This window comes from Choloepus didactylus, chromosome 13 (assembly GCF_015220235.1).
Source record: "Choloepus didactylus isolate mChoDid1 chromosome 13, mChoDid1.pri, whole genome shotgun sequence".
Lineage (NCBI taxonomy): Eukaryota > Metazoa > Chordata > Mammalia > Pilosa > Megalonychidae > Choloepus > Choloepus didactylus.
In genome coordinates this window covers 44,131,927-44,147,849 of record NC_051319.1, presented here as the reverse complement: position 1 = coordinate 44,147,849, position 15,923 = coordinate 44,131,927, and positions in this window count along the sequence as shown.

The window sequence follows — 15,923 nt, the reverse complement described above, 5'->3', positions numbered from 1 at the left end:
GACCCTGAAATGGACTTTCTGTCCCTTTCTCTCTCAACCTGGGCAGCTCAATGGAGAAAGCTTCAGCTGTTTTCAGCTTGCAGTGCTCTGTAGTAGGGAATGCCTCAGCCATATTAAACTCACAGCACTCTGACCCAAACAAGGGTGGAGGTAGCAGAGTCAGAGAAAAAAAGAATCTATTTATATGCAAATGACCTCTCTCTAGGGGGCATATCTTCCCAAGAGGAAAGAGGTGTGGCCCAGCTCTACTACCTGCCTCTATTCAGAATCAGACTCCAGAGAATGGGGGAAAACAGCCATGGGTCACACCTCCTTACACCAGTCTGGAGTGACAGGCTGACAGGCACCACCAGCTGGGCAGAAAAGCACAGGGTGTGTCAATCCTCTAAGACACACCATCAAAGAAACCAGATACTGAATATTTCTTCCTTCTGGGACCTGAGTCTGCTCTTGTCTGGAAAAACCTGATTGGGGTGGCCAAGGAGGTCAGATGCCTAGACAACAGAAAACTACAGCCTACACAAGAAAAAGGAAGTTATGGCCCAGTAAAAGGAACAAACTTACACTTCAACAGAGATACAGGAATTGAAACAACTAATGCTAAATCAATTCAAAAAGTTCAGAGAAGATATGGCAAAAGAGATACAGGCTATAAAGAAAACACTGGGCACACATGAGGCAGAAATCAAAATTTGAAAAAAACAACTGGCAGAATATATGAAAATGAAAGGCACAACACAAGAGATGAAAGATACAGTGGAAACATACAAAGCAGATCTCAAGAGGCAGAAGAAAACACTCAGCAACTAGAGAACAAGGCATTTGAAAACCCACACACAAAAGAACAGATAGAAAAAAAAAAAAAAAGAACAGATAGAGAAAAGAATGGAAAAATATGAGCAACAGCTATGGGAACTTAAGGACAAAATGAAATACAGGAATGAACATATCATTGGTGTCCCAGAAGGAGAAGAGAAGGGAAAAAGGGAGAAGCAATAATAGAGAAAATAATCAATGAAAATTTCCCATCTCTTATGAAAGACAGAAAATTACAGACCCAAGAAGGGTAGCATACTCCAAACAGAATAGATCTGAATAGGCCTACACCAAGACACTTAATAATCAGATTATCAAATGGCAAAGACAAAGAGAGAACCCTGAAAGCAGCAAGAGAAATGCGATCCATCACATACAAGGGAAGCTTAATGAGACTATGTGCAGATTTCTCAATAGAACATGGAGGCAAGAAGGAAGTGGGGTGATATATTTAAGAAAATGAAAAGAAAAACTACCAATCAAGAATCCTATATCTGGTAAAACCATCCTTCAAATATGAGGGTGAGTTCAAAATATTCTCTGACAAACAGACAATGACAGAGTTTGTGAACAAGATACCTACTCTACAGGAAATACTAAAGGGAGCACTCCAGACTGATCAGGAAAAACAGGAGTAAGAGGTTTGGAACACAATTTTGGGTGATGATAGCACAGAAATGTAAGTCCACTGAACAAGGATAACTATGAATATGGTTGAAAGAGGAAGATGAGGACCATGTAGGACACCAGAAGAAAAGAGGAAATATAAAGACTGGGACTGTATAACTCAGTGAAACCTAGAGTCTTCAACAACAGTGATAAAATGTACAAATATGTTTTTTCATGAGGGAGAACAAATGAATGTCAACCTTGCAAGATGTTAAAAATAGGGAGGTATTGGGGGAAAAATGCAATCAACATAAACTGGAGACTATAATTAACAGAATTGTTGCATTATGCTTCCTTTAATGTAACAAAGGCAATATACCAAGGTAAATGTAGATAAGATGGGGGCATAGGGGAGGGGTGTAAGAATCTTGGCATTGGTCGTAGTGTCTGACTCTTTATTCTACTTTGATCTAAGGTTAGCTTTCCTTTTGCTTCTTCCAATCTGTCATGTTGTTGCTGTTGTTTTTTCTCTTTTGTTTTTTCTTTTTCTTTTGCCTCTCTACCTTCTCTGACTCCTCCTTCTGCTTTGTGGAAGAAATGTAGATGTCCTTATATAGATAGTGTTGAGGGTGGTGAACAGCTAAATATGTGACTATACAAGGAACCACTGATTGCTTACTTAGGATGGAATGTATGAGGTGTGAACAAAACCATCTTAAAAAAAAATGGGTTGGAGACTCAGGGAAGAAGGCAGCATAGAAAGAAGTGGAAGACTTAGTCTCCCCCAGAACAATTCATAAAGGAACAAAAATCCAGTAAATAACCTGGAATAACAGCGGGAAACAAACATGACCGTACACTCAACATCCACCATCCTGAATTGGGAGGAATGCCCGAGATCACAGCGTAAAATCTGTAAGTAAAACTGCGGACCCGTGCTGAGAGCCCCTCCCTCATGGAAGCTGTACCGTGCACTCTCTCAGCCCAGCTCCAAGTCAGGTTTTAATATTAACTGCTCAATACAGACAGTGAATCTTCAACAAGCAGACAGAGGCTTTTGGTGACAACTGACCTTGGGAGAATTGGGGGACATATCTGTCTCAGGATAGGGAGCCCAGAGAATTGGGTGCTATCTCTGGCTGATGGGTGAAACTGGATGTTTTTCTGTCGCTTGCTCTCTCTCTATGGAGAAAACCTCAGTTGTTCTCAGCTCACAATGCATTGCAGTAAAGACAGCCCCAGACATTCTGCATTCTGAAACGAGCTGAGAGCCCCGTGGCACAGCCCAGCAGCCCAGGGCTTCCCTTGAGGGATGGCGCACACTGGTGATGTAGCATGGCATTCCCTTGGCTGAGCTCCTGGAGGATTGCAGCTGGGAGGGGGGACCTGCTTGGAGAACACAGGGAGGCTATGCCAAGTCCAGTGGTTTTTGGGACAGCGAGAGAGAGGGTTTGGGGCTGAACTGAAATGAAGGCTTAGACTCTTACGGCGGCCTTGAATCTCCTGGAACCTGGGAGATTTGAACAGTAGAACTGCCCTTCCTTCCTGGCCACCCGTACACATGCCCCACATTCAGGGCAGAGGGCTCCAGCAACACACCCAAACTGAGTTCTCCAACTGAACCCACAAGAATCATTTCCCCACACACTGCAGAAAAAAGTTTGAGAACTGACTTGGGGGATATAGGTGACTCACAGACTCCATCTGCTTGTTAGTTAGAGAAAGTGTACATCACCAAACTGTGTCTCTGAAAAATTAGATCGATATCCTTTTTTTTGTTACAACTTGAAAGAACCCTATCAAGAAAACAAATGCCAAGAGGCCAAAAACAACAGAAAATCTTAATGCATATGATAAAACCAGATGATATGGAGAATCCAGCTTCAAACACACAAATCAAGATTTTGAAAGAAACAATGTACCTCGCAGAATTAATCAAAGAACTACAATTGAAGAATGAAAACATGGCAAAGGATTTAAAGGACATTAAGAGGACCATGGCCCAGGATATAAGTGACATAAAGAAGACCCTAGAAGAGCATAAAGAAGACATTGCAAGAGCAAATAAAAAAATAGAAGATCTTATGGAAATAGAAGAAACTGTTGGCCAAATTAAAAAGACTCTGGATATTCACAATACAAGACTAGAGGATGCTGAATAACATCTCAGTGTCCTAGAAGTCCACAGAACAGAAAATGAAAGAACAAAAGAAAGAATGAGGAAAAAAATCGAAAAAAATCGAAATGGATCTCAGGGATACGATAGATAAAATAAAACATCCAAACTTAAGACTCATTGGTGTCCCAGAAGGGGAAGAGAAGGGTAAAGGTCTAGAAAGAGTATTCAAAGAAATTGTTGGGGAAAACTTCCCCAACCTTCTATACAATATAAACACACAAAGCATAAATGCCCAGTGAACTCCAAATAGAATAAATCCAAATAAACCCACACCAACACATATTCTGATCAGACTATCAAATACTGAAGAGAAGGAGCAAGTTCTGAAAGCAGCAAGAGAAAAGCAATTCACCACATACAAAGGAAATAACATAAGACTAAGTAGTGACTACTCAGCGGCCACCATGGAGGCGAGAAGGCAGTGGCATGACATATTTAAAATTCTGAGAGAGAAAAATTTCCAGCCAAGAATACCTTATCCAGCAAAACTCTCCTTCAAATTTGAGGGAGAGCTTACATTTTTCACAGACAAACAAATGCTGAGAGACTTTGCCAATAAAAGACCTGCCTGACTTCAGATTCTAAAGGAAGCCCTACCAACAGAGAGACAAAGAAAGGAGAAAGAGATATGGAGAATTTTAACAGACATATATAGTACCTTACATCCCAAATCACCAGGACACTCATTTTTCTCTAGTGATCACAGATCTTTCTCCAGAAGGGACCATAAGCTGGGACATAAAACAAGCCTCAAGAAATTAAAAAAAAAAAAAAAAAAAAAAAAAAAGAAATGAATATACTCAAAGAACATTCTCCAACCACAATGGAATACAAATAGAAGTCAATAATTTTTGAACTATAGCTCCACTATTTACTTCCTAAGTGATAAAAAATACACAAACTCTAAGGACAAATCAGTGGTTTTGAACTCAATGTAAAATATGTAGTTTTAGACAACTAAATAAAGGTGGGGGAATGAAGGAGTATAGGAACATAGTTTATGTGCCCTATTGAAGTGATGGTGGTATCAAAGAAAAACAAGATTGATAGGGATTTAAGAGGTTAATTTTAAGCCCCACAGTAAACACAAAGAAATTATCAGAGAACATAACCATAGATATGAAAAGTAGAGTTTGGGTTAAGAGAAATGGGGGAAGGGGCAATGGGGAGTTAAGAAAGGAGTGTAGGGTTTCTGTTTGGGGTGAAGGGCAATTTCTAGTAATGGATGGTGGAAGGTGATGGCATTACAACATTCCAAATGTGATTAATTCCACTAATGGAAGGCTAGGGAGGGGGGTGGAATGGAAAGATTTAGGCTGTATATATGTTTCCACAACTGAAAAAAGAAAAAAAAAAAAAAGACAGTCTAACTAGACAACAATTGAATGCTAAGGATGAACTTGATGGGATTGGAGGGTGGAGGACAGATGGCTCGAAGGGACACAGTTGAGACATAAGGAAAAGGAAATATAGAATATAAGCATTGTATCATTGAATCTCTTATGCTTCTTAGCTGTGCTTAATGGAATTACATAAAAGAATGTTCTTGTTCATGGGAAGTACATATGTGAATTACAGTGTATGTTCAAGGATGTGTGCAGCTAACTTTCATATGTTCAGAAGACAGAGCAATAGATGATGGATGATAGATAGGGAGGGAGGGAGGGAGGGAAAGAAATAGCGACGTGACAGCATGTTAAAGTTGGTGGATTGAGCTATCAGGGGAGGGGGGTCAGGGTATGATGGAATTCTGTGTATGGGGCTAGTATTGTTTTTGCAACTATTCATGTAACTTTGAATTTATTTCAAAATAAAAAAAAATTAATTTGACTCCTTCTAAGTTCCAATTTTGTATTTTAAAAAATGTAATTGTTTCTTTCTATGTGGGGGTGATGGAAGTCGTACTTAAAGAAAGTCACCACTGAGGTGACCCAGCTCTTTTATTGTTGTAAAAACCCAAATTGCAGTAAAGCAATAACAGATATTCAGTTACTTCCCTGACTAATGTAACATGCACTGTCTTTTATATTGTTTTAAGCATTTTAGAATAAAGTCATATTATAATTAAAAAAAAAAGGGGGTTGATGATGAAATCTTGAGGGCAATATACTGAGCGATATAAGCCAGACACATAAGGACAAATATTGCAGAGTCTCAATGATAGGAACTAATTATAATATGCAAACTCATAGACATGAAATATAAGTTACCAAGATATAGAATGAGATTAAAGAATGGGGATTGGTTGCTTAGTGTGAGCAGAATGTTCAACTAGGTTGAACTTAAATGTTTAGAAATGAACAGAGATGATGGTAGCACATTGTGAGAATAACTAACAATGCTGAATGGTGCATGAATGTGGTGGAAAGGTGGAGCTCAGAGTTATGTATGTCACCAGAGGGAAAGTTGGAGGTTAAAAGATGGGAATGTATAAGACAGTGAACCTTGTGGTGGGCAACATCTGAGATTAACTGTACAAATATTAGAAATCTCTTCCATGAACTAGAACAAATGCCCATGCCCATTGCAGCTAGAAATTAATAATAGAGGGGCATACAGGAAAAAATATATACCTATTGCAAACTATATACTACAGTTAGTAGTATTTCGACTTTCTTTCATAAACAGTAACAAATGTACTACACTGATACTATGAATCAACAATGGAGGGGAGTGGTTACGGATATGGGAGGATTTGAGTTTCTTTTTTTTTTTTGTCTTTGTTTCTTTTCTGGAGCAATGAAAATGTTCTAAAAATTGAACAAAAATTAATTGTGGTGATGGGATGCACAGCTATATGATGGTACCAGGGACAATTGATTGTATACTTTAGATCCTTGGATAATTGTCAGGTATGCAAACAATAACAATTTAAAAAAAAGAAAACATGGTCTTTACATGTTGTTAAACTGTTCTTGACAAATATTTGTAAAGAGTTACATGTATGGGTCTAAGCCAGGTATTCAGATTTGTGGGTTTGCCTTGTGAAGACTCCTCCTCCAGTATGAGCTGCACACAGCTGCCTATAGGACCAGGAAAAACATTAACTCCCCTAATTACTGTTAACAATCAAATTTTGCAAGACCTTGTAACCAAATCTTGTGAGATCCTGCTGTAGCCAAATCTCACAACACCCTGCTGAAACTCCATTGTCACAATTCTTTACAAGCACTGCTGCCCATTGGCACTCCTCTCCCTCTCTCTGTGTGGAACCTGACTTCACTTTCCTCACCACCACCATTGGGAAGAATCTCTTCCTGTTTTGTAAGCCCCAAATTAAACTCATGGGTGACTCCATGTGAGGCTTGTTCTTTGGTCTTGGGGCTATTCTAGGTTGGAACATTTGGCAAGTCAGAGAGAAGACCAAGGAACCTCTGGCTGTAATGGCCATGGGCTCTGGGAATGAATATTTCTCATGGGGAATCCTGGGATGGCCTGAAACATCCATGTGGCTGCCCTCCTGGTTGAGTGGGAGCCACCAAGGGATTATGGTGATGCCAGAACTCCCCAGCTGTATTGCTGATTCGCCTGTAGCAGGCCACAGGACAGTTAGGATTTTATAATAAAAGGGAGAGATGTCAGAATGCCAAGGCTTTTGCATGGTCCCTATTAGGAGCTGTGTGCTCAGCTGCAGAAGAGGCTCTGGCAGTCAAACCTGAGGTTTGCTGCCTAGAAGAGGAACTTAAATTAGAGAACTTAAATTAGAAAGAGACATGCAGATAGCCCAAGCATATTTGAGGGATGCATTAAATGAGAGGCTGCGAAAATGAAAGTTTAGAGATATTAGCATGCCAGTATGCTAGAGTGAGAGGGTGCAAGCTGCCCAAAAGGCATGTCAGGCATATCATGATTTCTCTGACTGGGATCCCAAAGTGTGAAACCCTGTTGATTTTTCTTCAAATGAGGATGAGTCTCCATCAGACTGGGAACCTCAAACTGAGGAAAGTAAGCATTTGTCCTCTGGTCCAATGAAAGCTCAAAATGGAGTGACACAACACTCTGATCCCCAGGTAGGGGGGAGATGGTGCTACAGTTGCTGCTGCTAGCAGCACCTCCTGATTGAAAGGTGCTGGTTACTAAGGTGGAGCTATACTGCTACTGAGTTATGGGAAATTGAGAATCAACACAGACAAAAGACTAACGAAATTTTACCAAATTGGTTGCTGTGTCTATGGAACACTGGCATGGAGGGAATACTGCTTTCAGGACATGAAATAAGCAAACTGACCTCTATTACCATTCAAACTTCACTCTGCTAAAGTATATATTCCTTAGCCACCCAACCTGAGTTCAGCTCACTATTACATTGTCTAGTGACTCAGTATAAAGAAACATGGCCCAACGTGAGGGACATGCCCCAGGTCACCCCTCCCCCCCCCACATACACACACATTGGAGCATGCTTGATGAATTACAAGATATACCAAGGGGACTAGCAATGAAATATGCAGTTTATGCTGTTAACTTTGTGAAACCAGGTAATGAAACTTTCACCAGAGTCATACAAAACACAATCTTACAAGTGCTCCAAATATGGGACACTGGTGCCCATTCTTGCCACATTGGTGAGGCAACCCATATCCAGGGCTACCCAAATAGTAGCAGATTTAGGAGAATATGGACACCTAAGGTGAAAAGTAGCTTGAGTCAGGGCTATGGGCCATGCCCCAAAGAGACATTATGGTACAAACTATGTGTCACACAGACAGATGTAGGCTGACCTAATAGCTGCTGGCACTAAAATTGAAGATACTGATAGACAGCTGAACCCTGTTATGAAGTAAGTTACCAAAAAGGCAGAGATATACCAAATTTAGAACCAGATCACCAGAGGAGAAATGAACTCTGGCTGAAAATATTGGCACTTACTGTATAAAGAGTCCCTCACTCTCCCTGCCAAGGAAGCCTGGCAAGCTTCTTTTCCCCTTACACAGGGGATGGGTCAAGAACCCCAAATAAGAGCTATATATGGAGACACTGGGATTGGAGGCCACATACTGAGTCAACTATTTTTTGGTCCCCCACTAACAAACATAAAGTTTTGGCACCAGTGAATACTGGAGTGGAATGCTCCCTAATATATGGAGAATGGATTAAAGCAACAAAACAGCTATCAGCCACCAAAAATCAGAATATGACTGTGCCAACTAATATAGGCAAATTCTGTCTCTGGTGCCAGGTGGACAAAACTGTCCAAAGAGCACATACTAAGTAGTCACTGGTACAGCTATCCTTCTACCCCACCCCCAGATGCACAGTGGCAATGTGTCAATTTAAGTTACAGGAAGGCCATCAAAATATCACTGCCAACATTAAGGAATTAGAAAGAGTAGATATTATAATCCCCACTCACAGCCTAATAGCCCAGTCTGGCCAGTGAGAAGCCTGATGGTGCCTTGTGGATGACTATTGACTATAGAGAACTTAACAAGGTAGCTCCTCCTTTGTTTGCAGCTGTACCAAATGTAGATACTTGGTTGAGGTACGTAAGTGCTCAATTCAGACTGTTTAATTTTGTGTTAGATATTTCTAATGCCTTTTGTTTTTTAGCATTTCTTTAGACCCCCCCAACCAGTCTGCATTCACTTTCATGTGTGGGGAGGGGGCACAATGGCAGACATTTGCCATGCCACTACAAGGATATCTTCATGGCCCCACTATTTGCCAGGGTTTGGAAGCTCAGGATTTAAAAATGTGGAAACCTCCAGCAGACACCACTCTCTTTCATTATATGGATAATATGCTGAAAAGTAACTGTCTTGAAAAATTGGAAGCCACTGCTCAGACTATCCCCTCTGCTATTGTTGATAAAGTAAAAAATTACCCCACTCCACATACTCCTCAACAGCTCACGACTTCGCTTGGTTTGTTGGGTTATTATAGACTGCTTACATCCCTTTTATTGCAGAGTCTAAAACTTTGTATGTCCTAGTTAGGAAAGGAAAAACATGGGAATAGGATGTTCCACAGCAGGCTACTTTTGAAAGAACTGAATGGGCTATCACACAGGCTCAGGCTTTATGGGCGATGGACCCACATGTGCCTTGCAAATTAGACATGGTCAGTACTGATATTGGCTTTGGGTAGGGCCTGTGGTAAGGACAACAGGAAAAGAGGGTTTCCATTGACTTTTGTTCTCAGCTCAGGCAAGGAGGTGATCTGTGGTGAAGCCCCTTATAAAAACAACTGTGTACTGCCCATAATGCTTTAATGCAAGTTAAAGGACTAACTCAGAAATGCCCTGTGAAATTAAGAACAGCTATCCCCATACAGGGGTGGATATGGGACACTGCCATTAAGCCTCACTCTATCAGTGCACAATTGAGCCCATTAATGAAATGGAAAACTTATCTGCTACAGCACAGCATTTTCAACAACAGCCCTTTAAGTGTATAGATGCACAATATCTCAGGACTAGTTTCTTATATATAGCAGTAGCTGTGCAACCTAGTACAGACACTATATGGTGGGAAACTGGGATTATGCAAAGCAGCCAATGAGCTGAATTAAGGGCTATATGGATGGTCATTGTTTGCAAACCAGGAGATGCATTAACTATTTGTACCAGTTGGGCAGCGTACTGGAGCTTAACAGTGTGGATGGCCACAAGAAAGCAAGAGGAGTAAAAGCATGGGGGAAGGAAATCTGGGAAGACATTTGGGCTGCCTGCCACAAGCACAAGGTAACTGTTTCATGTTCCTGCCCATAATGCTGATTCTTTCAAAGCTGATACTTTAGCAAAAGTCTGTAGCCTGTAGCCAAAATTACATAAGGCTGCTGAATGGCTACATACATAGGAAAACAGGACACTGAGGATATCAGACTCTGTGGAGGCTGGCACAGCAATTCCAGTTGCCCAGCATGAGGCAAAATCTAAAATACATTGTGCATTCCTGCCCCTCCTGCTCACTGCGATGACCAAGAATCCTTCCTCATCAACTTGGTCACATTGACTGTGAGCAGATCCTGGTAACCAGATACCAAGTAGACCACATTGGGCCCCTTTCTTTATCTGAGGGCATAAAATATGCCTTTACAGTCATAGACTTGGCTACTGGGCTGTTACTGGCCTTCCCAGTAGGAAAAACTAACCATAGGGCTACAATATATAACCTAGGGAAATTAGGACACATGTGAACAGTGATAGAGGGACCCTGTTTACTGGACAATTAACCCAAGCCTGGGCTACTGAACATGATGTCTTATGGACATTTCATTTGCCATACAATCCCACAGCAGGGGAGTTAATTGAAAGAATGAACAGGCTTTTGAAAAAGCAGCTAAAAGATGACAAACAATCCCTATAGTAGTGAACCCACCAGTTATTTCCAGCTCTTACCAACCTCAATCTGCGTCCTCAAACTGCCACTCCCACTCCCATCGAGTTGGTAAGTCTGGGGTCCATGCAAACACTGTGAATTCAGGAAAAAGGACTGGCAACATTCCAAACACAATGAGGTAATGGAAATAATTTGCTCTTGCCTGCATCATAAGCCTTAGAAATTAGGGAAAATAAGGTTGATTGGCCATGATCCTGGCCAATACAGCTGTGCTGATTGGGAATCCGAAGCCCATGGGAGATTGGGGTTACCCAAAATTTAAGCATTGTATATTTAACTAACCCATGACCCCCCCATACCTCAAGGTATTGTATGTATGACTTTGTGGATACTTATGTCTAAACTAACTATAGATTTAATTCCATAAGACATCCTGAAATTTCAGGGTGAAAAAGTGTGCTATCTAAGAACCCCTCATAGCACCTCTTCCCCAGGAAGCTTCTGTCCACTAATAAAAACTTAGCTGGTATATTGTTAGATCAGCAAGAACTACCCCTTTTTGTTCCCCATAAATATCTTTCTTTTCACTTGGACTGTAATGCCTGCAAACTGGACTGTATGGAACACCCCGTGGGCCTAACAGAATTCAATTCATCAGAAAATGAGACTGAAAATCACAGGTATTATCAATTGTCAGTAGCATCTCTATGAGGTTGTTATCTCTGTGTGTGGGGATACCTAGTGTTCTGTTGTCTCTTATCCTGCAATGCCTGTCCTATGGTCAATGTAGTCTGCTGTATGGGGGTGGATTGTGAGGACCCAGGGACCAGGACCTCATCCCCTCCTACAATATGAGGTATGCAGCTGCCTACATGACCAGGAAAGACATGCTAACTGTTAACACTGTTAACAACCAAATCTTGTGAGACCTTGTTGTAACCAAATCTTGCAAGACCCTATTGTAGCAAAATCTTGTGAGACCCTGTTGTAGCCAAATCCGTTGAGACCCTCACAAACCTTTGTAAGACTCCCCTCCTTGGCACTCCTCTCCCTCTCTCTCTGTGTAGAATGCTGACTTCACTTTCCTGAACTGTCACCATTGGGGAGAATCTTCTCCTGTTTCGTAAGTCCCTAATTAAACACCTGACATGGGTGACTCCATGTCAGGTGTGTTCTTGGTCTTGGGGCTAATCTGGGTTGGAACAGCCTGTATTCTAGCTTTTGACAATTTGCTTTCACTGACTAAAAGTTCACTCTTTATCCTCTTTACATATGCCTTTTTGTGCATCACACTATTCTTCCTTTTATTTCTCTATCCTTTTCATTATTTTCTTATACCTTGTTATCTCTCTTGATTTCCTTCCTTAATTATCAAGGTCTATCAACAAAATAGCTTCAGTACAGAATAAAAAATAAAGAAATGAGAATATATTTTGAAAATCATTCACCTAAATATTTTTTAATGCACATATATTGATGTAGCCAAAATTTTTAGGTCTAATTTGTTCACTTTAATGACCACTGTCTCATCTTCTGTCTGACACTATCTTATTGTTCCTAAATTTTTTAAGAAATAATTTATCTTCTTTTCTTGAGAAAATATCTGACTCAGCAGCTTTTACTAAAAAATAACAGATTCTTGATTAGCAGTGATGTAAATAAATGAACCATCACCTGATGAGAGATCTGGCATTTGATTGCAGCTGTTGTTGATTTAGCAAGTTAATGATGTGAAAGCAAGCATTATTTTGATTCCCTTGGCTTAGCCCCCATAGCTACAAACTGGCTGCTGAGGATCCAGGTCTTTTGTTTCCTTTCAAGGCAAGGAGAATGAAAAGGGGAAGATATTAACTGTTTCATCTACTTTCATGAGAAAAACAAAAGCTTTCACAGAGCCTCTAGGAAACCTTAGTGTACATTTCTTTTACTATGATCCATGTAGACAAAACTTCATCCAAGATTTTGGTGGTTTGGAGCTATATATACCCTAGCAAAACATGTTCTTAAAATTAATCCATTCCTGTGGGTGTGAATCCATTGTAAGGAGGACTTTTGATGAGGTTACTTCAGTTAAGGTGTTGCCCACCTCAATCAGGATGGGTCTTTATCCTATTCCTGGAGTCCTTTTTAAGTGGAATGAAATTCAGACACACAGAGAAAGCCACAAATGGAGCAGCCAGAAGCTGAACATCAGTGGAATCTGGAAGAGAAGGGAGAGATCAGGAGAGTCCACCATGTGCCTTGCCATGTGACAGAGGAGCCAAGGACCAAGGATTGCTGGCAGCCAGTCAAGAATGTCAGTCTTTTGGAAGAAAGCATCACCTGGATGAAGCCTTGATTTGGATTTTCTTTTAGCCACAAACCATAAACTCATAGCTGGTGATGGAGTTTAATGAAGAAAATATGAGGAAGATGTGTATGAAACCTATAGCAAATTTCTTTCTTTCAGAATGAGTAGAAATCAAATTCACTCAGTGGAAATGATTTTCTGGAAAAATGGAAATTGGCAATTTCTCTTAATACCCTCACTGAAAAAAAAATCCATTTTTATTATAGAAAGGTGATAAAACATGTCTTCCTTCTTCTTCTATTTATTAATGAATTAGAATGCACAAAACCTTAATAATAATTGATATAAAAAGCTCATAACATCATTAAAATATTTCTTAGAAGGGAATCATTTTAACTTTACAAAACCAACATTCATGTTAAAATAGTATTGCATTAAAATGAGATTTTATTCTACTATTTGAAAAAAAATGTGATGATTGTTTTTAAGAAAATGAGGATGAGTGGTGCTAAACACAGTTTAGGATTTGGCAAACATCACATAGGTATTTTCTCTTATAGAAAAGGTGGAAAATTAGATTAACTAAGTATTTTGGTGTGAAAAATGATTATAATTTTCTAAGTTATGTATTTTTAATTTCCAAAAATCTTTATTCCTGGAATTTGAAATAGTCAGAGTCACTGAAGAAAGAAAAGAGCATAAGCCAAGTCTAAAATATATGTTACAATCTAAAACATTGAAGAAACTGCCAAAGTAGGCAAATACATATACTATGTTCCTGGCAACAATGTCGTATAGCTTTACTATCTACTTGCCGTCTCCAAACAGTTTGTCCTAAGTGTACCTAATAATGTCACTGATTAAAATGTCCTATTAATGCCTTCATTTTATTTCATAGTTATGTTTTTGGCCAGGTGAACTAATATATGTATTTTATTAGCTTAAATTTTGAATCCTATCCAATAGTAATTCATAATCATTCCATGTGATTTCCAGCTTTGAACTAACTCCATATGCTGAAGACTTAAAATTGCTCATCCACTCTTTGCTTTTTATGTTGCATATTTTGGAACTTCACCAAAAACAGTCTTAGATGCTTTGATCCTACCTGACAGTTCTTATTTATGTGTAGTTAGATTAGAAAATATATTTCATTCCAAATTTCCTTAGTTCATGTGTATTATAGAATGAATTGAGAGACCTTTTACTCAGTCACTTGAATTTTATATGTTAGTTTAATCTGCTAATAAGCTGTGATTGAAAAAAACAAAATTGATGGCAAGAATATGTGGAACTGGGTCAAAGAATCTAATATACGAATTAAGGGTAAGAGGGAGGAGATACCTGACAGGAGACAAGGAGGGTTCAAGATAAAGTTTACCTGCACTCAGCCTTGTGTTGCCCTTAGCATGTACTGCACTGAAATATTTAAGTCTTGTATACATGTCAGTATATTGTTAATGTTTAATTTTTGCCTAATGACTTATTTTAAAATTAAAATTGTTGTAAAGTCTTAAGGGACTTTAGTGTAAACTTTTTAGGATTATTTTGGGTAGTAGAGAATTCAGGAAATGTTGACCCATAATCTATATGTTGGGTCTGATTTTGGTGAATTTACTAGCATTGATGCTGGCATGATATTTGTTCTTGTGCCAAGCTCTTTTGTATAACTTTGGACTCACAAAACTAGTTGAATGGCCTTGGTCAAGCTACTGAACTTCCCTGACCTTCAGTTTGTTTTTTGTTGCTGTTGTTTTGTTTTGTTTTTGTTTTTTAATAAATAAAGAATTAAGAATAACTTGTCTTGTTTACTATAACTTTGCTTTCCATCACTTTCAGGGACTCACCCTTTAGCCCTGTTGTTTGTTCTTAGCCAATCTCCATTCGGACTGGTTGGTACCCATGCCATACTGGTTCTTAAATATTCTGAATATCCCCAGAGGACATTCTATCCATTGAAAATGAGAAGTGTTGGTTGCCAATTATGCATTTATTTTCTCTCTCCTACAACACTTCTGTATTTAATAAGTCGCCCCTTCCTCCCATTGCAGTCCAAGTACTAATGGTAAGATGGTCTATTCCTAGCTGTAGCTGTGGACCTGATTGGTGTGAGGGCAATCTCATCTCTCTTGTCATCAAATCTTTTGGGAACCCAGGCCTAGCCAGTGGGCACAGGACACTCCCTTTAATGCACCAGTACAGAGATGGACATGAAATACATTTCTGCTACAGATCCTGGAGAAGATGTTTTCTAGGTGTCTCTGGGAAATATATTTTTTCTTATTCTCTTCCTCTGGAAATATATGGCTTCAAAATGACTGCAGCCAGCATACAATTTACCTGAAGTTGAAGCACATACACAATGGAAATCAGAGCTAAGAGAACAGCAAATATATGGAGCTGATAGCTGGATAAGTAGAAAATACTCAATATAATTCTTTAGCTGGAAAATGCCAATAGTCTCCAATAGCCAATAAAGAAAAAAAAAAAAAAAAAAAACTGTTTATTAAGATCACTTCACTCAAGCAGCCTTGAGTTATTCTAAGCATAAAAAGCTCTTGCTGAAATAACTTGCTATTGCTCTAATCTCAACATCAAAAAACTTACTCTTTATTCCCAGGAACTTTCCCAGCATTGCCTGCAGGAAAATGCAAGGGATATCACCAGATAGTCTAATGTCCACTCCCTTTTTGTTGAAAAACAAGCCTGAATAATGGGAGAGTTTCAAGATAACAGGAGATTTTGACCA